The 27,914-nt window shown below is 35.3% G+C and overlaps 1 protein-coding gene across 2 annotated transcripts in view; it reads right to left on the bottom strand.

Annotated features, from left to right (window-relative positions):
• LOC111047556 (band 4.1-like protein 4A) overlaps positions 1-27,914 on the bottom strand; it is a 611,588-nt gene that overhangs the window by 180,663 nt on the left and 403,011 nt on the right. The window lies entirely within an intron of this gene.

Raw genomic sequence — 27,914 nt, forward strand, 5'->3', positions numbered from 1 at the left:
TAAATTTCCACCTTTGAAATGAGAAAACATTACAACACTTTAAAAAAATTGGAGCCCTATTATTAAAGGTGCTACATTTTCGAGAAATGCTGAATCTATTGGATACTAGTCTTAATTGAATCTTAATTACAGTATGTCAAATCACACCCCAAAGATGAGAAGCCAGAAGAATAATCTTACCTCTTGTACAACTTTGTTTCATTTTCTTCTCGCCTCACTTCTTATTCTTCTTCTTCTTCTCCTTCTTCTTCTTCTTCTTATTCTTATTCTTCTTCTTCTTCTTCTTCTCTTCTTCTTCTTCTTCTTCTTCTTCTTCTCTTCTTCTTCTTCTCTTCTTCTTCTTATTTCCCTTCTACACCTCCTCCTCTCTCCCTCCTTTCAATACCCTATTCATAACTTATAAAAATCATGAACCTAACACTTCATCTAGCAGTTTTTACACATATAACACACAAAAATCGACACTCAATCATTCACTACCTCACTCACACCTAACGTACCAAACAGAGATAAAAAACGAAATTGTTCACTCGATCACATATGAGTAAACTTACTGAACAAAGACAAAAACTCACTCACTCACTTAATCACATATAAGTTTACTTGGGGACAAACAGAGACAAAAATGTGAGAGTTATAACCGTTGACGCCAACGTAATCAACTAATTAGCGACTCGCTCACGCCTCGGCTGAGGCTTAAAAAGTTTAGCAACTCATGTCAAAAGTGAAGTCAGCAGGAAATCCAAAACGCGAGAACCAACAGTAAACGAGTGTAGAAAAGCGATTTACGTGATAAAGACAGAAAAAGGTGAGTGGGGGAGAGAGTGAGAGAGCGATAGCAAAAACTTTCAGCAGGTTATCAGCAGGCGTTTTCGACAGAGTTGAATAATTTTGAACTCGTCGTAGTTTTCGCGCGCTTTATCGGCGCGAGTTCCACGTCTCTTGCTCATGTGCTTAGTAAAGCAGATATAGTGAGATTCATTCCAAACTGACAGCTTTGGTTGAATGGGTATCTTTGATTTTATGTATAGGTAGTGCAGACAGTTTAAAGGGAATCTCTCTAGAGCAACAGCTCCCTTTGCGGTCCGTAAAAATTTATCGCTAAACTTTGACATAACAGCCGCGCTACTGTGCGTTGGAAAGTAATCCCTATATACCCACACTTACACCTATAGTCTGGTTTCACTTAAAACTGTCAAAATTGCTCATAAATATCAGCAATGCTCCCCCGTTCAAACAATGCTGCCAATCAGGTGAATATCGCTTCAGTGCATAATATTACAGACTACTTGTCGAGGTTTGGAGTTCATTTTCGACGGATTAAAGTCTCAAAGGTGAGGTAGATCCTGGAGAAGAGAGTGTATGTGTGGAAGAAGAAGGAAAATTGGTGAAGAAAATGAAGGTGGAAAATAATGAGTTCTTTGTCTCTATTCAGTAAGTAATGTGTGAGTGAGAGAGAGAGAGTAAGTGAGTGAAGTATTTTGGGTGTACTCTGAGTAAATACTGCTAGATGAAGTTTTAGGTTCATGATTTTGAGAAAGTCCTGGAAAAAGTATTTGAAGTATAAGTTTGATTTGGGGTTTTCTATGTGAAATCTCTCAGTTATTGTCGCTTTCTCGTAAGCTATGAGTGTCAGTGAAATGTTGGGTTTATGATTTAAGAGGAAACTGATGGGTTCAGGATATTTTTTTCTTTTCAAATCAATCAAAATTTTTATTCGTAATTCAAACAATTGAGGTTCCTGCCAAACCCAAAGGTTTTTCGGCGGGTGCCCAGTTACAATAGTATATTTCGCACCTAGGGCCGAAAATGAGACTTTTCCGGCTCGAAAACGATTTTCAAGTCCGAGGCCGTAGGCCGAGGACTAGAAAAGATTGAGAGCCGGAAAAACATTTTTGCCCGTGGTCCGAACGCTATTTTTCGCCACACTGAAAAATAAACAATATATATGAGAATATTAAGCATTTCCGAAAGCAAAATTGGAAGGTCATAGCTCTAGCAAATCTGAAGTAATCTAAATATCAGGAAATTGTCCAAGTATTTTTATTTTTATTCTGATTTGTTCAAATAACCTAAAAGATAATGTTCAATTATGTGGGAGGTTGAGTTTATACTTTTTTATTCTTTCAAATGACAATAAGATGATATTATTATAAATGTTCCAATTGAATAATAAACTGAAATAATGAAAAGTTTTTTGATCAGCTGTTGTTTTAGCACAATTGAAATTCAGCGGCCGGAAAGGGTACCGGAAAGGGTACTCTTTCCGGCCTTAGCCGGAAAGAAACCTTCTCTGACGTCAGACGAGAGTCGTCTGCAAACAATGATAATCATCAATTTCCAAGATAAAAACTCACTTATTTCAATTTGAAATAACAGCCTACACTTCCTCTATAACCTGATACTAACTTGTGAGGTTATCTCCAGCATCATTACTTAGAAAATCAATTGAAAAGTTTGTGAAAGCGATATTGTAATAGAATTATTATAAACACAGACAGAGAGTGTAACCCCAGGGCAAAAGGCTTTGTTACCAGATGGGAACATTAGATAAACGGTAAGAGTTAGCCCATTATATGAAAATTATGTTTCATAAAACACCACTCTTACCTTCCACTTTTTGAACTTCTTCTCTTTATTTTCTTCTCCTTCTTCTTCCTCTTGCTCTTCTTCCTCCACTTCTTCTTCTTCTTCTTCTTCTTTTTCTCCTTCCTTTTTCTCTTCCTCTTCTTCTTCTTCTTCTTCTTCTTCTTCTTCTCTTCTTCTTCTTCTTCTTCTTCTTCTTCTTCTTCTTCTTCTTCTTCTTCTTCTTCTTCATATTGAAGAAGACGAAAATATTGTCAAAACCACAGATTTTATTAAATCTAATTGGATGAAAAAGACTAAGAAAATGTCAAAAAACCACTGATTTATTGATAAATTAGTTGATTTCTTAGTCTTTTTCATTCAATATGAATAATTACCACAATATCAACTTCTCAACTACACAAAAAGTGAAATCTAATTGGAATTGAAATGAAATTCCATTTCATTCAATCTCCCCATTCTTGCTACCCCCTCCTAACCAGAACTCTTTTCATGTATTCTCTCTACTCCTTTCTTCTTCACTTTCACCCTATCCACTTCTCTTTCTCACATCCCATTTACTCTACTTCTCAAACTTCTCTCGATTGTCTCATCTCATTCTCCCGGACCCTATACTCTCACTCCCTCTCTCTCACTCACTCTCTCTCTCTCCTTCTCTATTTCTCCCTTCCTCTTCTCTCTCTCTCATTTTCTCTCACTCTCTTCTATGGAGTATACGTCATCAATTGATGGCCTCTTAACAGCCGGGAGAAACGTGAATCCAGGGATCAAGTCTAAGTTGGCAACAAGATCAAAGGGTATCAGTCAATTCTAAACCCCCTCCCACCTCCCACATCCTCTTCCATGGCATTTGCAAACCTCTAAACCCCGAACACTGTAAACCGAAACCCCTGATGCACTGTTCAACTGTAGCGAACTGGTGGGAGGCGCGGGTAGATAATTAACCTCCCCATTAAAAAAATCACCCCTATTGAAACTCGTGCCTCCCAAAGGTAAACTACTACTGCTCTAAGTGAGCATTCCTCTGAGTACGTCCTTTTGTGAGCAATCCTGTTTGCATCCTCATTGATAAAGAGAGAGAGTGCGAGTGTGTGTGTGTGTGTGTGTGTGTGTGTGTGTGTGTGTGTGTGGTGTGTGTGGTGTGTGTGTGTGTGTGTGTGTGTGTGTGTGTTTAAGTGGTATAGAAAGAGAGAGAGTGGGTGAGTGAGTGAGTAAGAGAGATAGAGAATGTGTGTGTAGGTGCGTAACCCCATCGTTCATATCCTAATTGGTTGACATTCGTTCTTGTGAATGATAAATGGAAATCAATGAAAAGTCTTTGGAAATCAATGTGGAAAAGGGGAGAACCATCCATTTGTGACGAGCAATCTATTTAATTGCCTCTATTTCATTGACCGAGCGAAGTGAGGTCTAAGATTCAAGTAGACGGTTTGGCATTTCTCTTAATGTTTAAATATTTAAATGTTTGAATGTTTATATGTTTTTATGTTGCGCATTTATGGCGAAACGCGGTAATAGATTTTCATGAAATTTGACAGGTATGTTCCTTTTTTAATTGCGCGTCGACGTATATACAAGGTTATTGGAAATTTTGCATTTTAAGGATAATATAAAAGGAAAATGGAGCCTCCTTCATACGTCAATATTAGAGTAAAAATCAGACTATAGAATTATTCATCACAAATCAGCTGACAAGTGATTATAGATGTGTGTAGAAGCCAGTCTATTGCTGTATTTCAATAAGGTCTATAGTTCCAATCACAGGTACTTGTGGATGAGAATACTACGTGAGGTCTACTGTTCACAGAACAACCAGTATTATGATGATGATTATCATATTCAATGAGAAATTCTAATTCCCTTTTCACTCCTCTTCACCCTCCATTCCTTACCTTCTATACCCTCTACCTGCCCATTTACATGGGAAACCATAGTTGGTTAGGTATTTTTCCTTCTTTCTTTCTTTTCAGCACACCCCACCATTAAGCCTGTTTTTGTAAGAAATTTATTCTTGATTGTGTGTTGAATTGGATTAAATTATTGATTGATTGATTTTAATCTAATTGAAATGAATTGATTGATTGAGTACTTTATGTAGATTACAATATATACTGGCTTATACACTTATATACAATAGCTTACAATACAGCAGAATTATAGATGAATTTACATAATATAGACTAAGGAAATAATTATTGAACTGTATATGATATCAAAAAGCAATTTGTTATATAATTACTATTGATAATTATGTTGTTATGCATCTACATAAATTGGCGGAGCTTTGGACATATCAATGTCCATTCTTCGGAAAGAATATTAGAAAAATATCCTCCCTACTAACTCTCTACCAAATGGACAGAGATTTCTCAACCCTAAGCCACATAGTTAATCAACTTTCTCCCGTACTAATGAATAGAAAATATTCATATAATCGGGACAGAGGCTCAGCTAGAGCCTAGAAATACTTCGTAGATACTCCAAAAATCGATGTTTTTTAGGACTTTTCTGCATTGTTTCAGTCAACTGATGGTTAAATCGAGCCTGAAAGTCTGTGAAACTGTATTGACTATTTGACGGGAGCAAGCAAGCTCGAATTAAGAATGTAGATAAACGAAGCTAGTTTGCTGGTCTCATGTCTAGATGATTCAGCCGGGGGTTCAGTTTGATAATGTTCGATAGATAAAGCTGTATTCGCATTAAACAGTGACAGTAATATTCACGAGTTCTAATACGAGGACTATTCGCATTTAGCCCGACACTTTTTAATTTCACAATTAGTATTTTAGAATAGAAAAAATTGGCTCATTAGTGTTTAGACTTGATGGCTATAGTACTGACTAATAGAGAGGAAAAAAATTCAGCCCGGCTGAGCGAACATGATTAATCTCATTGGAAATTATGGAAATTATATTTTTACTGTACACTACAACTGTTGTGTGCGAATCCAGATTTTGGCGAGCGAAGCGAGACTGCCATTTGGTTCTCTATATTATGATAACAACTTATGAGTCAATCCGTACGTCTATCTATAATCTGTCTATATCTCTATGTCTATGTCTATCTATAATTTCTATAATTTCCAGTACGCAATATTCCAAATGCGACTAGACTTACAATTATTAATAAGTGCTAATGGAGCTCCGTGCTGTGTAATGTGTGGGCCAAATAATGCAGCATCATGCAGCTTCCTTTTGCGTCCGTAGCGACGAGCTAGGTCGGGCCAATCACTGTCACCTCATTAACTGACTGACTCAATCATCTGATAGATATCTCATTCTTTTCAATCGGTCGCGCTTACTCATCGGAGAAGGCGTTAGAATAGAGCTTATTACACATACTGATTCTTTATTATAATAGATCATATCAATGAATCTGGAATACATTATTGTGTTGGATCTAATGTATTTGATTTTTATTGGATTCATGTATTTGATTTGTTGAATCCAATCAAATTCGATAATGACGGATTGTGATCCATTGGAATATACTAGGGAAATACATTTGCATTGAAATGAAATGAATTGAAAAAGATTTTATTCATCCAAAAACTAGTACAATAACAGGAAAAAATCTGTTTCTTATCATCTAAACATAGACATGTACAGTTATAATGATGTAACAAAATTATAAGATTCTTTTATAAGAATCAATAAAACAAAAAACGCCCCGAGGACTAGCCTGTGTGGGGTGGTATGCATAAATCTTAAAACTAGAGCTAAGAACTACGTAGATGGGTAATTTGATGCGACCGACTGGTCTCTAAATATTACAAATATACTGCTAGAATGACATAAATTAGAAGAAACAAAGTGGACTTCACATAAATGAGCTAATATAATAGGATATACAATTCTTAAAATACACTGACTACCAAATGTATCATATGAAATTTACCTCTAAATCTATAAGGGTTATGATAATGAATGATGAAATCAATTCACATAAAGCAATAATTCCACGGGAAAAACATAAAGATACAAATACAAAGTATACACACAATAATTCAGTGTAAGAGACCATATGCAAATATAATGACATTGAATTGCAAAGTAAAACAGGTTGAGTTATATCAGGGATATGAAAAAAGTATTAGTATCCTCTAATTGCATAAGGTACTCCTCCACTTCTTTAAGAAAAGTATGTTTATTATTCAATAATTTTAGTGTAATAGGGGGTAAATTATAAAACTTTGGAGCCAAGGAGGAATAACATTTTTTGAATAAAGTTAAATTTGGTCTTTGGATATTCACATCCAATCGATTTCTCAAGATATAATTTAATCCTGGTCTTTCACACCTTCGTTCAGTGCTGGCTCTATCGGAGAAAATCTTTAGTACTTTATAAGTATATAAATTTTGGAATTGCAATATCCTTCAGTGACATACTCTATCTCGTTTATCGCTATTACTTCATTAATATTTTCATTATTCTTCACAAAAAAATGATTTTTGTGTTTATGGATTGTAAATTGAGTGTGTAATTGAAGAATTATTAATTGACACAACCTCTTGCCAGCTACATTTGGACTGTTGTAAAAATTAGAATTGGAACCGTTTTGGACGTAAGCCTGTTGATCTCTCTTGTGATTTCTATGATTCTGAATGATTGAATAAATAAATGAAAATAATATCATAGAAAAGTGGAGACTACAAAGTTCAAACTCCAATCATCCATTCATTCATATGGCCATGAGTGGCAGAGAGACCCTTTCGAATGTTCTGCTTCAAATAAAAATTAACAGAAGAAAGTTTAAAAAAATAACTTCTATTAAAAAATAGATCGCCTTCTGCAAGGCGAATTGGAGAGAATAGGAGGTTAGAGAGATTATAATATTTTTTGCTGAGGATGATGCATAAGCTGTAGACTTGTGCATGGGTTATGAGACGGATGATTATGAGAGATGCACCTGCAACTCCAGGTGGGTCCCGAACCACCGGTAAAGTGTATGATGGAATGAAATGTTGATCTCAGATGTTGGAGAACATAACACTAACATATTATCATAGAGAACCAATAGCATAAGTAGATATCCCATGGTATAGGGCGTTTATGTCGCAACTTTTACTGTTATCCCAAGCCGATAGTTCACGTAGTTCTTTCCTATGCAGCTGTGTGACGCTGGTAGTCTCTCAAATTCTGCCGTTCATACACTCTCACCCCAACAAAACAATAAAACTTGACAATAATCGACAGCAATCGGCTTGAGAAAACAGTAAAAGTTGCGACATAAATTCCCTATACCATGGGATATCTACTTACGCTATTTTTTCTCTATGATATTATTGAGAAAAAATATTATGAGTAATCATAAAGTATATTATATCAACTGGAATAATGATGTAGCCAACATTCATGTAGCTAACGGGAATTGAATCTTTTACTTACAGTCACAGTCACAGTCTTTTACTCGCAAACCATCACATTACACCAAATCTCACCTATAAAAAAGAAATAACTGGTATTAAAATTCATATCTTATGAACGAATACAACTAAATATTGGAAAATCCAACAAACGAAAATTTAGACTCCCAAAAGTGATGGAGCGAAAATGATCAGAAACAAAAACATAATAACTAGTAGTTCTGTGAACAGTAGACCTCACGCAGTATTCTTATCCACAAGTACCTGATTGAAACTATAGACCTTATGGAAATACAGTAATAGACTGGCTTCTCCACACATCTCTGTAATCACTTGTCAGCTGATTTATGATGAATAATTCTATAGTCTGATTTTTACTCTAATATTGGCGTATGAAGGAGGCTCCTTTTTCCTTTTATATTATCATTGAAATGCAAAATTTCCAAAAACCTTGTATATACGTCGACGCGCAATTTAAAAAGGAACATACCTGTAAAATTTCATGAAAATCTATTACCGCGCTTCGCCGTAAATGCGCAACATATAAACATATAAACATATAAACATATAAACATATAAACATATAACATATAAACATATAAACATATAAACATATAAACATATAAACATATAAAATATAAACATATAAACATATAAACATATAAACATATAACATATAAACATATAAACATATAAACATATAAACATATAAACATAAAACATATAAACATATAAACATATAAACATATAAAATATAAACATATAAACATATAAACTATAAACATATAAACATATAAACATATAAACATATAAACATATAAACATATAAACATATAAACATATAAACATATAAACATATAAACATATAAACATATAAACATTTAAACATTAAGAGAAATGCCAAACCGTCGACTTGAATCTTAGACCTCACTTCGCTCGGTCAATGAAACAATAAAAAGCAAAATACGTTCTAATTGGTTGATTATCACGAGCATGCCAAATTCTCTTTAAACAAGTACTAGTATTTTTCATTAAAAATAATTTTGTAATCTAACAGAGAATGGTTCAATAGTTAGACGGTAAAATGTGTAAGTCATGTAAGCAGAGTTGCCCACTGGTGGGGGGGGGGAGGGAGTTTGCAAATTCTTGGTGGAAATCTTGGACAAATTTATTGTATGGTGTCTCTGCCTGAATTGTTTCTAAATTTGGGGGGAGGGTGCGTTCATTTACTCCTGGTATAAGTTTATCCTGAGTTAATAACAAATAACAATAGCATAAATAAGTATGTAACAAAGTGAATGAAGCAAAAATCAACAAAACATGGAAATATCACAAAAAAGTGTTGAATGAATGAGATACCAATCGCTTAAGCTTGGCTATCAACAAATAAAAACAGCAACAATATTACAAACTCAATGAAAACAAAATAATTCAATGCAATAAAACATAGAATACATTGCATGAGTGAGGAACCATGTAATCTTGGTTAAATGGCCGGTTAAATAGCCAATCTAAATTCTAGATCCGGCGCGATGTGATAATATAGTGTTGACCTTGAAGTCTGACAGACGACCTTGAACCAGCTGTTAGCACGTGGGTGAACACGATTCACAATCCACTGTCAGTATTCGTTGAATAGGTAGCATAGACTCTATTAATAAGGAATGGGCTGCCACTTAACAGTGAATCACACCACTGACCGCCAAAAGCCGAAATAATTTCGTCATAAAATTAATCAAACTGCTCTATGTGAGACTCACTGCAGTCTGTCAGCATTACATGAATGGGGATGCTTCGATTTCATTTATGAAGGGTACTGACAGTTTCAAGTGAATCCCACTACAGTGTTTTGACACGAAACCACGACGGGAGGCGGATAATTTTCAATTATTTCGCTTCGTTTTATCTCCCATTATTTATTCTTTGGTCTTCATTTGTATAAACACTACTGACCATTCAAATGATAGAGAAGGGAAACAGCTGGACTATTCTATTACGTTTTGAATATTTTTCTGGACAACTTGATTAATAGCCGAGATTTCGTCATAAAATTAATCATATAGCTCATAATTTCACTTTAAACTGTCAGTATTGATTGAATGGGAGACGTTATTTTCATTTTTATTTATTTTATTCTATTTATTTATTTATAAAATACTATAAGCATAATACAATTATGACATTGGAGGAAAAACTAGGCTAAGCCTGTACTATTTCTCTCCAAAAATTTTGATAAAATGTTAATGTTGTCCAAAAGATAAGGTTATATAGTCACACACTGCTTCGTCACTTGATTTTCGGTCCAGAAATGATGATTTAAAATTTTGAATTTTGAAGGTTGATTTTATACTCTAAATGAATCACAATAAATTAAAAACTTTAGAAATATTGCACTTATTTAAATAAATTGAATACAAAATCAAAAACCTACTCACTATTTGTTATTCACAGCTCTAAAATATATTTAGACTGAATATTATATTATATCATTATTATATTTTCCATGAATAGTGTTATGGTTCAAGTAAATCTCACTATAGGCTACAGAGTGTTTCCCTACCAAATTTTGAAGCATTGTTCCTGAGTTAGAACATAACCGAATATCGATGGCTTAGAAGTGAAACCTCATAAACCAGCAAAAACACTTTGGCTGGTTTACGAGGTTTTACTTCTGAGCCATCGATAAAGTGAAGCAAAATGAGAGTAAAAATAGAAGAAACATTTTTGCTGGCTTACGAGGTTTTACTTCTGAGCCAACGATAAAGTGACGCGAAATAAGAGTAAAAATAGAAGAAATATTTTTGCTGGCTTACGAGGTTTTACTTTTGAGCCATCGATTAAGTGAAGCGAAATAAGAGTAAAAATAGAAGAAACATTTTTGCTGGCTTACGAGGTTTTACTTTTGAGCCATCGATTAAGTGAAGCAAAATAAGAGTAAAAATAGAAGAAACATTTTTGCTGGCTTACGAGGTTTTACTTTTGAGCCATCGATAAGATGAAGCGAAATAAGAGTAAAAATAGAAGAAACATTTTTGCTGGCTTACGAGGTTTTACTTTTGAGCCATCGATTAAGTGAAGCAAAATAAGAGTAAAAATAGAAGAAACATTTTTGCTGGCTTACGAGGTTTTACTTTTGAGCCATCGATTAAGTGAAGCAAAAATAGAGTAAAAATAGAAGAAACATTTTTGCTGGCTTACGAGGTTTTACTTTTGAGCCATCGATAAAGTGAAGCAAAATAAGAGTAAAAATAGAAGAAACATTTTTGCTGGCTTACGAGGTTTTACTTCTGAGCCATCGATAAAGTGAAGCAAAATGAGAGTAAAAATAGAAGAAACATTTTTGCTGGCTTACGAGGTTTTACTTTTGAGCCATTGATAAAGTGAAGCGAAATAAGAGTAAAAATAGAAGAAACATTTTTGCTGGCTTACGAGGTTTTACTTTTGAGCCATCGATTAAGTGAAGCAAAATAAGAGTAAAAATAGAAGAAACATTTTTGCTGGCTTACGAGGTTTTACTTTTGAGCCATCGATAAGATGAAGCGAAATAAGAGTAAAAATAGAAGAAACATTTTTGCTGGCTTACGAGTTTTACTTTTGAGCCATCGATTAAGTGAAGCAAAATAAGAGTAAAAATAGAAGAAACATTTTTGCTGGCTTACGAGGTTTTACTTTTGAGCCATCGATAAGATGAAGCGAAATAAGAGTAAAAATAGAAGAAACATTTTTGCTGGCTTACGAGTTTTACTTTTGAGCCATCGATTAAGTGAAGCAAAATAAGAGTAAAAATAGAAGAAACATTTTTGCTGGCTTACGAGGTTTTACTTTTGAGCCATCGATTAAGTGAAGCAAAATAAGAGTAAAAATAGAAAAACATTTTTGCTGGCTTACGAGGTTTTACTTTTGAGCCATCGATTAAGTGAAGCAAAATAGAGTAAAAATAGAAGAACATTTTTGCTGGCTTACGAGGTTTTACTTTTGAGCCATCGATAAGATGAAGCGAAATAAGAGTAAAAATAGAAGAAACATTTTTGCTGGCTTACGAGGTTTTACTTTTGAGCCATCGATTAAGTGAAGCAAAATAAGAGTAAAAATAGAAGAAACTTTTTGCTGGCTTACGAGGTTTCACTTTTGAGCCATCGATTAAGTGAGCAAAATAAGAGTAAAAATAGAAGAAAATTTTTGCTGGCTTACGAGGTTTTACTTTTGAGCCATCGATTAAGTGAAGCAAAATAAGAGTAAAAATAGAAGAAACATTTTTGCTGGCTTACGAGGTTTTACTTTTGAGTCATCGATTAAGTGAAGCAAAATAAGAGTAAAAATAGAGAAACATTTTTGCTGGCTTACGAGGTTTTACTTTTGAGCCATCGATTAAGTGAAGCAAAATAAGAGTAAAAATAGAAGAAACATTTTTGCTGGCTTACGAGGTTTTACTTTTGAGCCATCGATAAGATGAAGCGAAATAAGAGTAAAAATAGAAGAAACATTTTTGCTGGCTTACGAGGTTTTACTTTTGAGCCATCGATTAAGTGAAGCAAAATAAGAGTAAAAATAGAAGAAACATTTTTGCTGGCTTACGAGGTTTTACTTTTGAGCCATCGATTAAGTGAAGCAAAATAAGAGTAAAAATAGAAGAAACATTTTTGCTGGCTTACGAGGTTTTACTTTTGAGCCATCGATTAAGTGAAGCAAAATAAGAGTAAAAATAGAAGAAACATTTTTGCTGGCTTACGAGGTTTTACTTTTGAGCCATCGATTAAGTGAAGCAAAATAAGAGTAAAAATAGAAGAAACATTTTTGCTGGCTTACGAGGTTTTACTTTTGAGCCATCGATAAGATGAAGCGAAATAAGAGTAAAAATAGAAGAAACATTTTTGCTGGCTTACGAGGTTTTACTTTTGAGCCATCGATTAAGTGAAGCAAAATAAGAGTAAAAATAGAAGAAACATTTTTGCTGGCTTACGAGGTTTCACTTCTAAGCCATCGATATATCATTTTTTTAACTGTCCGAAAGTCCTTAATGTGCGTACAGATAAAGGCGCCGCGAACATGAGCAATTCACTTTTGATCAGCTGAGTATATCTGTATTTTTACAGAAACGGCAAGATACAGATATAAAAAGCTTGGCATCAGCTGATTAAAAAAGGATTGCTCATGTTCGCGGCGCGTATATCTGTACGCACCTTTAGATACTCACACAGCCGCCATTTTGTTTTTTAACTCACTATTTTTCTCTCAATAATGGCTGAGCATATGAGAATAAAAACTTTGCACAATCATGAGCCCAAAACAATTACACAGCCGCCATTTTGTTCTTTAACTCACTATTTTTCTCTCAATAATGGCTGAACATATGAGAATAAAAACTTTGCACAATCATGAGCCCAAAACAATTGAGACAATTTTTTAAATTCAAAAAAGGAAAATGGCGGCTATTTGAAATGCTATCTCTTGAATAACCAAAACCGTTCATTTTACAAAAAAAACTACAAGAACAACTTTTTTAGTGAAAACTGTTTAATTACAAATCGATTGACACCTTATTTATCAATATTGAACTGATATTAAGTGAGATTTGGCAGCTTTAGTGGTATGTGACTAGAGGGTTATGTAATGTTATATTATTGTTTGAAATAGACTCAAATCGCTTACTGATAACATGCAATGCAAATGAAGATTGTTGCATTATTGAAGCGACTTCAAAACATGCCTTGGTGTGCATTGCAACAAACTTTCAGTGGTATCCTATCACTAAAGCTGCCATATCTCACTTAATATTAGTTCAATCTTGATAAATAATAAGGTGTCAATCGATTTGTAATCAAACAGTTTTCACTAAAAAAAGTTTTTCTTGCAGTTTTTTTTGTAAAATTAACGGTTTTTGTTTATTAAAGAAATATCATTTCAAATAGACGCCATAATTTTCCTTTTTTGAATTTAAAAAATTGTCTCGATTCGTTCTATCCTAATTTGTATTTTTCATTCTATTACATGTCGAAGTTAGGACAGTGATGTCTACTTTAGAAGAGGATGAGAGAATTGGTGAGAACTATTTATGTAGATTACAATATATACTGGTTTATACACTTATATACAATAGCTTACAATACAGCAAAATTAGAGGGAGGAGGAGAAGGAAAACGTGGAGGGGAAAGAGGAGGTTTGGAGAAGAAGGAAGAGAAAGAAGAGGAGGATAAAATGATGTAGCAGAAGGATGAGAAGAAGAATAAGGAGAAGAAGGAGGAGGATTAAAAATGGGGAGTGGAAGAGGAGAAGGAGGATGAGAGTGATGGAGAGGGTGAGGAGGACGAGAAGAAGTAGAAGCGGGAGACGGAGAAGCAAAAAGAGGAGGAGTAGGAGGAATAGGAAGGAGAAGAGGACTAGAAAGAAGAGGGCAAGAAAAGTAGGAGTAGACAAGATGATGAGTAGATGCTGAGTAGTTTCTTGGGGAGAATAAGTGACGTGCAAGTATAATGTGGAGAAAAAGTGAAGAACGATAATAAAGGAAGATAAAGGTGAATGAATATAGTGAGGTCCACGTTATAATGGCAGTGGATAAAGATAGAAGAATAGCGATGCCGATTCTCTGCATTAATTAATCATATTTCTACACTGTCAAAAACATAATTGGCATCGTTGCGGACCTAGAAAAGGATAGTACCACCGGCTTTGTCGATTAATAGACAAGGATAGCAAAACCAAAGTTGATCAAATACTGTCATTATAACGTGGACCTCACTATAGGACAGAAGAGGTTCTAATTGAAGAAGAAATGTAGAGAAAGGGATCGAATACAGGGTCAAAATGAAACAAGGAAGAAAGATCAGAAAAACAGTGAATGAGGAGGAAGGATGAGGTCATAGAACAAAGACGATAGACCATAATGTGGTTGACAAGAATGGAATAGATAAGGAAAGAAATAACAATAATTCAGAAGAGGATCGGAGTTAAGGTTCTGGAGAAACATGGAAAAGTGAGAAGATATGAAGCAGAAGAAATACAAGAAGGATACGATGGTGCTTAGGAAGAAGTTTACGAGAGAGAAGAAAAAACAAAGAGGGAGAGGAGATTGATTGATTGATTGAGTACTTTATTTATGTAGATTACAATATATACTGGCTTATACACTTAAATACAATAGCTTACAATACAGCAAAATTATAGATAAATTTACATAATATAGACTGAGAAAATAATTATTGAACTGTATATGATATGAAAAAGTAATTTGTAATATAATAACTATAGATAATTATATTGTTATGCATCTACATAAATTTGCGGAGCTTTGGACATATCAATGTCCATTCTTCGGAAAGAATATTAAAAATATCCTCCCCACTAACTCTCTACCAAAGGTAGAGATGGAGACATAAGGCAAGAAGAAGGAGGAGAAGGAGTTGAAGAAAGAGGAGAAGCTGGAGAAGAAGAAGGAATAGAAAGAAGGAGGAATAGAAGTAGTGGAAGACGGAGGAAGAGAAGAGGATAAGATCATTTAATATTCAAAGGAAATTAGTTCAATTGAAGGAACAAGAAGAAAAACAGAAGATATAGATTTCAAGGAGTTGTGAAAGAAGAGAAACTGGAAAGGTCAAGGTGGCGAGTGAAAGTAACAGAAAAATCAACAAAACAGGAGTAATGTATGAGAAAAAGAGGTAAAAAATGTTCAAAAAGGGTAGAAAACGACGAATTGTAACTGGAAATAAATAATTTATTTGTGTTGTCTTCTACCGGCGATGTGAATGACAGAGGCAGAGCAAAACAAGCTGCAGGCCAATGTATCTACATCCAGATTCACTTACATCTGTCAGCTACTGTTGAATGGGAAGCATTAAAGCTATTGTACACGGAACCCTGACAGTTGATAGTGAATTTCGGAGTTTCATCGCTCTCTTGGCATACATTCGTTTCAAATTTGATGTAGTAAGATACGATTGTCAGTATTAGTTGGATGGGGACGTTGCTATTCTCATATAAGGAATGCTGACAGTGTAAAGTGAACCACACTGTAGCTAAACGCTATATTGTCGGTGGAGAAGAGTGGAAATTCCTCACTCAACTTTTGTATTCATGCGAAATAGGTCGTTCTTTTTTGAGACCTGTGACTTGAAAAGTAAGGATACACAACTCAATATTTAATTGGAGTGGGTCTTCTTTCAACAGTTATTTCAACATAACTACACATTGAAGTGTGACTTCTTTCAACAGTAATTTCAACATAACTACACATTGAAGTGGGACTTCTTTCAACAGTTAATTCAACACAACTCAACAATAGAGTGTGACATCTTTCAACAGTAATTTCAACATAACTACACATTGAAGTGGAACTTCTTCCAACAGTTATTTCAACATAAGTGAACATTAGAGTTAGGCTTCTTCGACAGTAATTTTAACATAACTACACATTGAAGTGGGACTTCTTTCAACAGTAATTTCAACATAACTACACATTGAAGTGGGACTTCTTTCAACAGTTATTTCAACACAACTCAAAATTAGAGTGTGACATCTTTCAACAGTAATTTCAACATAACTACACATTGAAGTGGGACTACTTTCAACAGTTAATTCAACACAACTCAACATTAGAGTGAGACATCTTTCAACAGTAATTTCAACACAAGTCAACGTTGGAGTATCACCTCATTCAACACTGACAACATCGACACTCAACTTTTGTATTCATGCGAAAAAGGTCGTTCATTTTTACTTTCCTTGCCCTATTACCAAAGGTAAGGAAAGAATTGCTTCCCAAAAAAATTAAGGTACCCTAATTTCATGTTTTCTATGCGTTTCAAGGTCCCCTGAGTCCAAAAACATGATTTTTGGGTGTTGGTCTCTCTCTCTCTGTGTGTGTGTGTGTTGTGTGTGTGTGTGTGTGTGTGTGTGTGTGTGTGTGTGTGTGTGTGTGTGTGTGTGTCAGGCTCTCAGCGGGGTGCCCTTTCCGCTGCATTTATATGCAAGCAACAACATATCGGTATACAATTGTATAGTTTTGTAATTGTGATAGTGTGTGGTTGAAGCCGTCATTCAAAACCGAATTACATTCTATAAATGAGTAGTTGGTGTAATTGTAACCAATCACCCCATATTATATAATCTGCTGCTGAACATTTGAGCTTCCAGTTTACTGGAGATTGATAAAGCCGTATCCACACTGAACAAATGTTCGACATGCATCTTCCGCAAACATGTTTGTTGAGGAGCTCAGAGACAAACATTTAAGAAAGTTTGGACAATCAGATTGTTTATCAAACAAAAATTACAGTTTTCCAAACATTTTTACTTTCCTTGCCCTATTACCATAGGTAAGGAAAGTATTGCTTTCCGAAAAAAATTAAGGTACCCCAATTTCTAAATTTCTATACGTTTCAAGGTCCCCTGAGTCCAAAAAAGTGGATTTGGGTATTGGTCTGTATGTGTGTGTGTGTGTGTGTGTGTGTGTGTGTGTGTATGAGTGTATGTGCGTCTGTGTACACGATATCTCATCTCCCAATTAACGGAATGACTTGAAATTTGGAACTTAAGGTCATTACAATATAAGGATCCGACACGAACAATTTCGATCTGATGCAATTCTAGATGGCGGATTCAACAGGGTTTTTCGCGATTTCCTCGAAAACGGCTCCAACGATTTTAATTAAAGTTATACCTGAAATCGTCATCGATAAGTTCTATCAACTGCCACAAGTCCCATATCTGTAAAAATTTCAGGAGCTCCGCCCCATCTATGCAAATTTTGATTTTATATACCCAATTATCAGGCTTTAGATACAATTGAAACAGAAAATTCCAAGTGGAAAAGATTGAGCATAAAAATCTCTTGAATTAATGTTCAGTAACATTTTCACCTAAAATTGAAAATAAGCTCGAAATTCGAGAAAATGTTATTATTTCAATTACAAACTGTTGGCAACTGTTGATCCTATTAAATCATTCACTATGAAGAGATAGCAAACTTCGTGTGTCTCCAGCCTCATTGTCTTGTCACCAGCTGGCTTGGATCTTTGAATAGTAGACTTGAGATGCACGGGAACACTAGCGTCAGGTGATAAATTTCCTTAACGGCAAGGAAAATTGTGTGAGTGCGCCACACCAGATTTTATATTCATGCGAAATAGGTCGTTCTTTTTTGAGACCTGTGACTTGAAACCTGAGCATACAAAACTCAAATTCAAGGTGTCTTCTTTCAACAGTAATTTCAACACAGCTCAACATGAGTGTTTCGCTTCTCTAACAGTAATTTCAACACAATTGAACATCATCCATTGTGCTTCAACAATTATAATAAATAGATGGAATTTCCATGTAGCTGTTTACCCTGTTGTCAATATTCGCAGTAGCAGAAGTATTCGGGGTGAATTACAGCAGTTACTTTGGATTTTAATAATAAATCAAATCAAAATCATTTATTTATCCTTAATAATAATAACAAAAGATAAAAACTTAGAAATTAGAAATACATTATAATAATAACACACATTATTGAACTAAATAATTAATTATTAATATTAATTTGATTGCATCACATCAATATATCTCAATTTCATATAGTATTCAAGTAAAATTGACTCAACACATTTCAATTTGAAGCACACTGCACACGGGGATAATTATAGTAGCTTCAACCAAGACAAAATAAATAATAATTTAGTAAATACATAATAAAAAATACATAATAATTTATAAAATAATTTAGTTCCTCAATGCTTCAACTCATCTGTCGTGGGAACACGGGATTGTAAATGGCATGTAGCCTACATTTGAGTTCCAGACATTACCAATTCCGCGATTCCCCGACAGCTAGTGGGAGCTACTATTGTCCCTTTGTACAGGCTTCTGGGACTGCTTAGAATAAAATAACAATAGGTTATATATAGTAATTATAATTGAGAATCTGAAATCAAACTTCGCATAGATGGGGCGGAGCTCCTGGAATTTTTACAGATATGGAACTTGTGGCAGTTGATAGAGCTTATCGATGACGATTTCAGGTATAACTTTAATTAAAATCGTTGGAGCCGTTTTCGAGAAAATCGCAAAAAGCCCTGTTTTTGACAACATTTTCGCCATTTTAGCCGCTATCTTGAATTGCATTTGATCGAAATTGTTCGTGTCGGATCCTTATATTGTTAGGACCTTACGTTCCAAATTTCAAGTCACTCCCTCCGTTAATTGGGAGATGAGATATCGTGTACACAGACGATACACTCATACACACACACACACACACACACACACACACACACACACACACACACACACAGACCAATACCCAAAAACCACTTTTTTGGGCTCAGGGGACCTTGAAACGTATAGAAATTCTGAAATTGGGGTACCTTATTTTTTTCGGAAAGCAATACTGTCCTTACCCATGGTAATAGGGCAAGGAAAGTAAAAAATCTTATTGATGAATAGAAGTTTTGTCTGATACAATCATTTTTCATACTGGCACCCGGTTACACAAAAATCTGTTAACTTTTAACCCCGATTAAATTCAACGAGAACCAATCAGAGATCCTTCTTCCCAAAAAAACGTCCCTGATTGGTTCTCTAGTAATTTAAGCATGATTAAAATCCAACATCCTTTGATGGTTTTCGTTTTTTACAGACATGATGCTTAGAATGTGTAAGTGACCGCATGACAAGTCACAAACCATCTCTTGGAGTTCAATTATTTTATTAATGATGCCTCTCACGCGTCCATGCTTTATTTGCCTTTTCAGTTTGAAATGTCAGAATTGGTTGGATGTGAAGCATTGGTGTTATAATAATGAGAGATCCTGACAGTAAGAGATGTTACCTACTGAAGACATCATTTTTCTTGTTACAGACATTGAAACAGTCATCAAAGTGTCATTAATCATTTTTCATCAGAACCGTGAACATTTTTTTCTATTCAAGAGGTGAATCAAGAGGCGTAAGCTCAATGACAATGAGTTATACTATCCACTCATTATGCATGAAGGTTGTTATATTCACCCATTATATACTCACCTGAAAAATTCTCAAGAAGTTCATTGAGGTCTATAACACGCTACATAAAACGTTCAATAACGAATTTTAGAAAACTATACAATAGAAAATAGAGGAGTAAGATGACACCATTGGTGTTGGAGCATGTATGGATTCTATATATATAAAAGCGAAATGGCACTCACTCACTGACTGACTGACTGACTGGCTGACTGACTGACTCACTCACTCACTCGCAGAAATAAAAATCTACCGGACCAAAAACGTTCAAATTTGGTAGGTATGTTCAGTTGGCCCTTTAGAGGCGCACTAAGAAATCTTTTGGCAATATTTTAACCCTAAGGGTTCTTTCAAAGGGTTTAAAGTTCGTCTTTTAGCATGTATATTCTTCTTCTCCCAATCTCTTAATTATAATTGAAATTTCCATATCATATGTTACTATAGAACTATAATCTAGATAGAGTACCTCTTCGAAACAGTTGTTAACTGGCAACTACATTAATAATTTTGTCAGGTTGGCATTAAGTTGAGTTGACTTTGTTAGGTTGGCACCAAGTTGAAGATTCAAATGCATTTATCGCGGAAAAATTGATTGGGCACTGCTACTTCAATCCTGGGAATATTATATTACTAGCCGTCAGGCTTGCTTCGCTCGCCATATCCGTTTAGCCAGACGGTTAGTCTGGACCCCCGACTGGATTGTCCTAACATGATAAAAATGCAGGCAAGCGAAGCTAGCCTGCTAATCTCATTCTTGGACGATCCAGTCGGGAGTCCAGGGGGCGGAGCCCCCTTGCCAGACGGAAATGGCAAGCGAAGCGAGCCTGACGGCTAGTTTCCAATAAATTCACTATATTTCTATAGTGAGGACCACATTATAATAGCTGTTGAGAAAAATAGGAGATCAACGTTGCCGATCGCATTTAATACTAGTAGTTCTGTGAACAGTAGACCTCACGCAGTATTCTCATCCACAAGTACCAGATGTCAACTGTTTTAAATGTTAACAAACTCAGTTCACGTTTGAATTTGTATTTCATATGATATAATTCATCCAGTTCCGTGATGATCTTTCTATCTGATGAAAATTAATTTTTTAGAATCAAAAATATTATAATTTCTCCAGCATTATTTAGTTCATTTGTTTATTTTTATTCACCTATTAAATTAGTTTTTTCGAATGTGATAATATTGATAATGATGGGCACGCATAATAATACCATGACTGCAAAACAAAATATTGAAACCAAAGACCTTAAAGCTGCGATTAGACCAAATTTATTAAAAAATGTTAATAGCTCAATCCTTTAAGATTATATTAGATTGAACATAACTTATCACACACATAATGAACATATGTGTTTGTCAACTTCCGTTCAATCTGATAGAATCTATAAGGATTAAGTTATAACCATTTTTTTAATAACTTTGGTGTAAACTCAGCTTAAAGATGCATACCTCTTTAATGTCTTTGATTGAAACTATAGACCTTATACAAATACAGTAATAGACTGGCTTCTCCACACATCTGTGTAATCACTTGTCAGCTGATTTATGATGAATAATTCTATAGCTGATTTTTTCTCTAATATTGGCGTATAAAGGAGGCTCCTTTTTCCTTTTATTATCCTTGAAATGCAAAATTTCCAAAAACCTGTATATACGTCGACGCGTAGAAATACAAATAACTATTATTTCTGTATAAATATTTATTATAATCTAAAAAAGCATGATAAATCAAGAGTATACAAAACTCATATAAAAACTAAATGTATTATCTATTAAAATCGTATGTTACGATTTATTTATGAATTCAATTTAAGATAAACACTCCATATATTTGTATAAAAACTTCTTTTATTTAATTTTTTCTATTGTAAAGCCGAGGAAGCCCTGATTCCCAAGGCAACCAATTGTATTGAGTCTATTAAATTGAAGGCCAATCAGAGAGTAGCTTACAGAATTATTCTAGGAAGAAGCAAATTTTTCTGAAAACCTCTTTCTTCTGGCTTAAGATCCCAACCCGAGAGGATGCACATGGAGTTTAGGGTCTTTTCTTATTCCTTTTAAAAATTTTTTAATGAATTATTAAGCCAAACCCTTTTTTAAATGTAATGTATGTTTGTTGAATGTTAATTGTTTGTGAACTCAGTGCTGTCAAGGAGTTCGTAATTGTAAAGATTCCCATAAAAATAGCTTTAATTCGAAAGAAACTTATAAAAATCTGGATCACGCGTTAGCCCAGCAGTGACGAAAAGGAGCCTACCTAATTAATTATTGGAAATAATTAATTCAATCCACGAGAACATCTAGAACTTCAGTCAGTGAGTGATAAGTCAAACCAAATGAGCTCATTTTTTCTACGTTCAGTGGGGTAATAATTAATAAAAAAGCGCTATTCCAATTAATTTGAATTAAAATTAAGAGTCACCACGTGTTGAACAATATCACATAGTTCACAAGAACATTTTATAAATTTATTTATTATATGTAGGAAGCTTACTTCCATGCACTGCCCGAATTCATATTAAAAGCCCTGAGATCTCATGTTTGAATATTAATTTATTAAATATTAATTTTGTAATTGAACCAAGTATATCATATCAAACTTATAGACCGAACAGGTTTTTATTGGTAGAATTTTGTATTGATTGGAAGTCTAAGTACCAGTATTAAATATAATATATTTATGAATTTGAAACTCATTATTGTGAATATTAGCAAAGCCTGTGATAATTATTCAGATTTTAAAAGTAGATTATTTAAGTGAATTACAGATTTATTGAATATTTTATGCATATCTGTTTTATGGGAATATATTTTGTGTTTTATGTCAGCATACAAACTTATAGAATTTTTTATTATATCCCAATTCATCTCGTGTTATATAGTTTGAGCTGTTTTGGTACCAACAAATATCTAGCAGCATTTAAAATTATTGAATCAATTATATTAACCTTATTCATTTCTGGCTAAAATAATTGAGTTGCTCTTCAAATTAAAATTTTTCAAGCTGCATAAATACAGACAAACTGTATCACACGAGTTTGATAACATAATTCTCATAATAGAGAAAATTGGATGGAAATTTCCATAAAAGTTATAGTAAAAATTTTGATTTTGATCTTTGAATCTAGACATTGTATGCTGACCAGGGTTATAGGTTATTTGAGGCATTATAATACTATCGTTATTCAGGAGGATAAGACCCTAATTAAAATTTTAAGAACTATATTAGTGTAATTTGTAAGCCATATCTGTCTATGTTGATAAGCGTACCTGTAGCACTCGAAGGTCTTTTTGTAATATATGTACATGACACTTGAAACTTCAACACAACACAATTTTATCCAGAATAGGCACTATCACTGAATCCATTTTAATATTCCTGAGACTTGGCAACACACTTGGCTATTTACTCGAAGTTTTCCATAATAACGTCACCATGAACCAGTCGCCGGCTAACTCGCAAATTTCCTACTTCAGCGAACATCCCCAAAACTATGTAGCCACGACACCGGCAAATCAACAGCCCCAGGACGATGCAGCGGAGACCCCACGAGAGAGAGAGGGAGGCAGCATATGCTCCATCAGTTTCGACCCGCAAAACTTAGCCCAATTGTCTTCTACGAAGATTGATAACGTCGTCGATGCGAGTAAGTCCGATGAGAGTCCGGATGAGGGAGTGAGGGCGTCCAACCCGGTACCGGCGTCTCCGCAGATCGCTCCAAGCGTCGCCGAAGGAACGGAGAATGCCGCTACCCAATCGCCATCCGATATCGCCAGTCAACCGCCATCCGCAACCACCAATCTAGGAAAAGGCAACACCACATTAAATTCTTCAGTCGGATATACTACAAACTTCATAGCAAACGATTCTATAAATGAATTTAAACTCTTGCTCAGCCAAGCCTTGGAGGGAGTGACTAAAAAAATACAAGAAGATATCAATGAAAACACTAAAGCCATCCAGGATAAAGCGGAGGAAAATACTAAAATCCTACAGGAAGGTATCAAAACTATGGATGAAAAATTTTCTAGCTTCAGGGAGGAAGTGAGAAATATAATAGATACAAAAATAGATACTCAATCTGCAGTTATCAAAAAACGTCACCTGTCAAATAAATGAACGGTTGGATGACGTACCAAAGGAAGTTGAAAAACAGGTGGACGTATTGGGTAAGGAGCTGGGCACCGCTATCATGGGAACTGTCATGGGAAAGGTGTTAGAAAATAAGGGCGAGATAGAGTCGAAAGTGGAGGAAAATAATAAGAAAATAATAGAGATAGTCAAGGAACAAAGTAACGTGCAGGCATGTATGGCAAATTTAGCGGAGGAGGGGGCAAAATCAAGTGAGAGATACAGCATATTGGAGAATGCTATAGGCGGACAGCAGTTGAAGCTAACCGGATTGTATGATGAAGTGAATACACATAAGAAAATTATGAATGATAAATGGATCGCAAATGAAGAACGAGTCTCCAGAATAGAAACACGCATGGAAAATATCCCAGTCAGTCGAGTGCAGTATACACCGAATGAAGTAGTAAACGGCACTCAACTTTTTCAAAGTCTTGGAAAATTCGATAATTCCTACCGTCATATGCAACCCAGACCATTCATAGATCAAATAAAAGCTATTCAGGAATTGATACCCACCTCTTGGTTAGTATGGCGCTTCCAACTGTCCAGTCTACTACTTGGCGAGCCGCTGATGTTTTTCCAGAGCCGGATGCGAGATATCAACAGCCTGGAGGACTTCATCTCCCAATTCCTGCAGCAGTATTGGAGTAAACGTAAGCAGATGGACGCACTATCAGAGATTATATCATGCACATATGATAATAGAGGCAGACAATCATATACTGAATTCGTAGCTAAGATGATGTGTAAGAATTCGCAACTAGACGAATCTTTGGCGGATACATCATTAGCAAATATATTAACAAAAAAGCTTCCTTACAATGTTCGCATGACACTAGCAGTATCTTCGATTTCCAGTTGCAAAGAATTAATGGAACATTTACACTGTATCCAATCCGTCACTTCTGAATCCAGTCAGGTAAATGACCGTACAGGAGATTCCAATCATTCTCCTCATCATAATAGCAACAGCTTCAGAAAAATTATAATGGTGAGAATCAAATGTCAAATGCCGGAGCAAACACTCGATATCAAAAATACCCCGAAAATACTGGCAGAGGTCAATCGTTTGAAAACAGTTCTAGAAATAAATCGCAATATTACAATAATAAACAACAGGATAGAGGAGCATATTATGATGGCAGAGATCGTTTAAATGGAAATAATTACAAGCGAGATAGAGACCACAAAAATCCAAGTGAGACACACCAAAACCATAACCGAACAAATACATCTTACACAGTAGCACATACAACAAAAGCAACCCAAAATCAACATGCAAATAACCCACCACCAAATCAAGAAATAAGCACTTCTAAAACTACATGACTATATGATACCCCCAAAGCAAAGGATAATTATTCATCTACCAAATTAGAGGAACAAGCCAAACCTCTCCACATAGACACCACTTTCCGGGACGATCAGCGTGAAACACTCTTAGAAAACCCTGACGACACCGATGTGACATCAGACGGCCAGCTACAAACTTATATCGAATGCAAATTGTATGGGACTAAACTACAAGCCCTGATTGACAGTGGCTCGCAATGCTGTTTATTACAAGAGGATATGTTTTCGAACATCAAAGATAAACATGCAATAGCTATACTACCCCTTACCAATGTATACATTTCCGGTATTAATCCTGGCAGAAGAATAAGAGTAACCACTCAATGTCTCTTAGAAGTGGAAATAGAAGGAGTTATATTTGAATATACTTTCCTGGTGTTGCCAGTCAAAGGTCCATCAATGATAATAGGCGCTGATTTCTTACAGTATTTCCGAACCTGTTTGAATTTCCGTACATTGAAATTTCATGCAAGCCCTGAAACCACCACCACCGAAATTATTACACCTCTCAGTTTAAAAAGACATCCTGGAGAAAATCGGATAGTACAATTTGCATACCACATGGAAGGCGTGCCTAGAGCTTGGGGAATTCATGAAATGGAAGAAACCATGGAGCATTTTGAAGTGTTGAGTTTAACAACGAAGGATGACGGCGTGATAGATAAAGAGGTTTCCTCTGAAGAAATGTTTGAAAAATTATTGGATAGGATAAATTGTTATGCTGAATGGGATCTAGATACAAAAAACAGTGTTGCGAAGGTTTTCATTGAAAATAGAGATGTCTTCTCAGAACAACCAGGACTAGCTAAAGATTTTGAATGCCGACTCAAAGTCAAACCTCATGAAGCCTATTACCGAAAATCTTATCCAATACCATTTACATACCGCCCGGCAGCTATAGCAGAGATAGACAGAATGTTAGAATTGGGGATTATTGAACCATCAAGCTCTCAATATAGCTTACCAATTGTTTGTGTTGCTAAGAAGGACGGTACCGTGAGATTATGTCTGGACGCGCGAGCACTTAACAGCATTTTGGAAGATGACCGTGAGAGCCCAGACCAGATAGAGCAGGTGCTTCAAACCTTTAGTGGGAAGAATGTATATTCTACGGTTGACCTAAGCGCAGGTTACTGGCAGATCCAGATAGCGGCAGAATCAAGAGATTATCTATCATTCTTATTCAACGGAAGAAATTACCGCTTCACTCGCCTAGCTTTTGGACTGAGGAACGCCATGGCCATATTTATTCGTTGCCTTCGTCAAGCCGTAGGAGAAGATGTCACGGATTTCTGTACACTCTACGTGGATGATGGAATAATTTCTTCAACAAATATTCAGGACCATTGTCAACACCTAGATATAATATTTCGTCGTCTCATCAGATGTGGACTCAAATTGAAATTATCAAAATGCGAATTTTTTGCACAACAAGTCAAATATTTGGGACATATCATCACCCCGGACGGCATCTCCCAGGATAGCAGTAAATTAGAAGCCATCAGAAAATTCCCTTCACCAACCAACCGAAAGCAACTACAGAAATTCATTGGATTTCTTCAATTCTATAGACGTTTCAACAGCCGTATGTCACACTACACTGCCCAATTAAGTCACGTATTATCTACCAACAAAGCATGGAAGTGGACAGAAGCAGAAGAGAAGATATTTCGAGAATTAAAAGAAGCTTTCCTTGAAATAGTTGTATTAAGTCATCCCGATATGAGCCAGCCATTTTACATAAATGTGGACGCCTCAGATTACGCCATAGGAGCAGAAATATTTCAGAAAAGTGCCGAAGGAGATAAGGAGTACTAGCTTTTTTCAGTAAAACCCTAAATCCAGCACAAAGACGCTATTCAATTACTGAAAAGGAATTATTAAGTATAGTAGAAGTCTGTAAAAAATACCGCACGCTACTGTTGGGAAATAAAATTTATATCAATACCGACCATAAAGCTCTTACATTTTTTAAGACAGCTAAATTAAACCACAACAGACTGTCAAGATGGTTTCTCGCTCTTCAAGAATTTGACCTCGATCTCACACACTTACCAGGAAAGCAAAATCAAACAGCCGATTTTCTATCCCGAGAATTAGATGCCACTTACTGTAACGACACAAACCTGAAATGCTACGCAATGGAAATGGACGAAAGCATACCATATCCCGAGAATATCAAACCTCAAGTCTACAAGAATACACTAACACCCAGAAGGATTCAGAATGCGCAAAAAGAAGACCCTAAGCTATCCCAAATTTTAGAAATACTGGAGGAAGGACCATCTGAACCGCCCCACTACCTGCGACAGTACACGCGATACCGTGGATTCCTATTTCACCGCACCACACCACAAGATTATAACTGGAGAATCATAATACCTAAGGAAATAGCGGAAGAAGTGATTAAGGAAACGCATGAGAGAATTGGCCACTTTGGAGTAAGAAAAACGATATGTACACTAAAAGAAGCCTGTTATCTGAAAGGT

This window comes from Nilaparvata lugens, chromosome 2, assembly GCF_014356525.2.
Source record: "Nilaparvata lugens isolate BPH chromosome 2, ASM1435652v1, whole genome shotgun sequence".
In the NCBI taxonomy this organism is placed as follows: domain Eukaryota; kingdom Metazoa; phylum Arthropoda; class Insecta; order Hemiptera; family Delphacidae; genus Nilaparvata; species Nilaparvata lugens.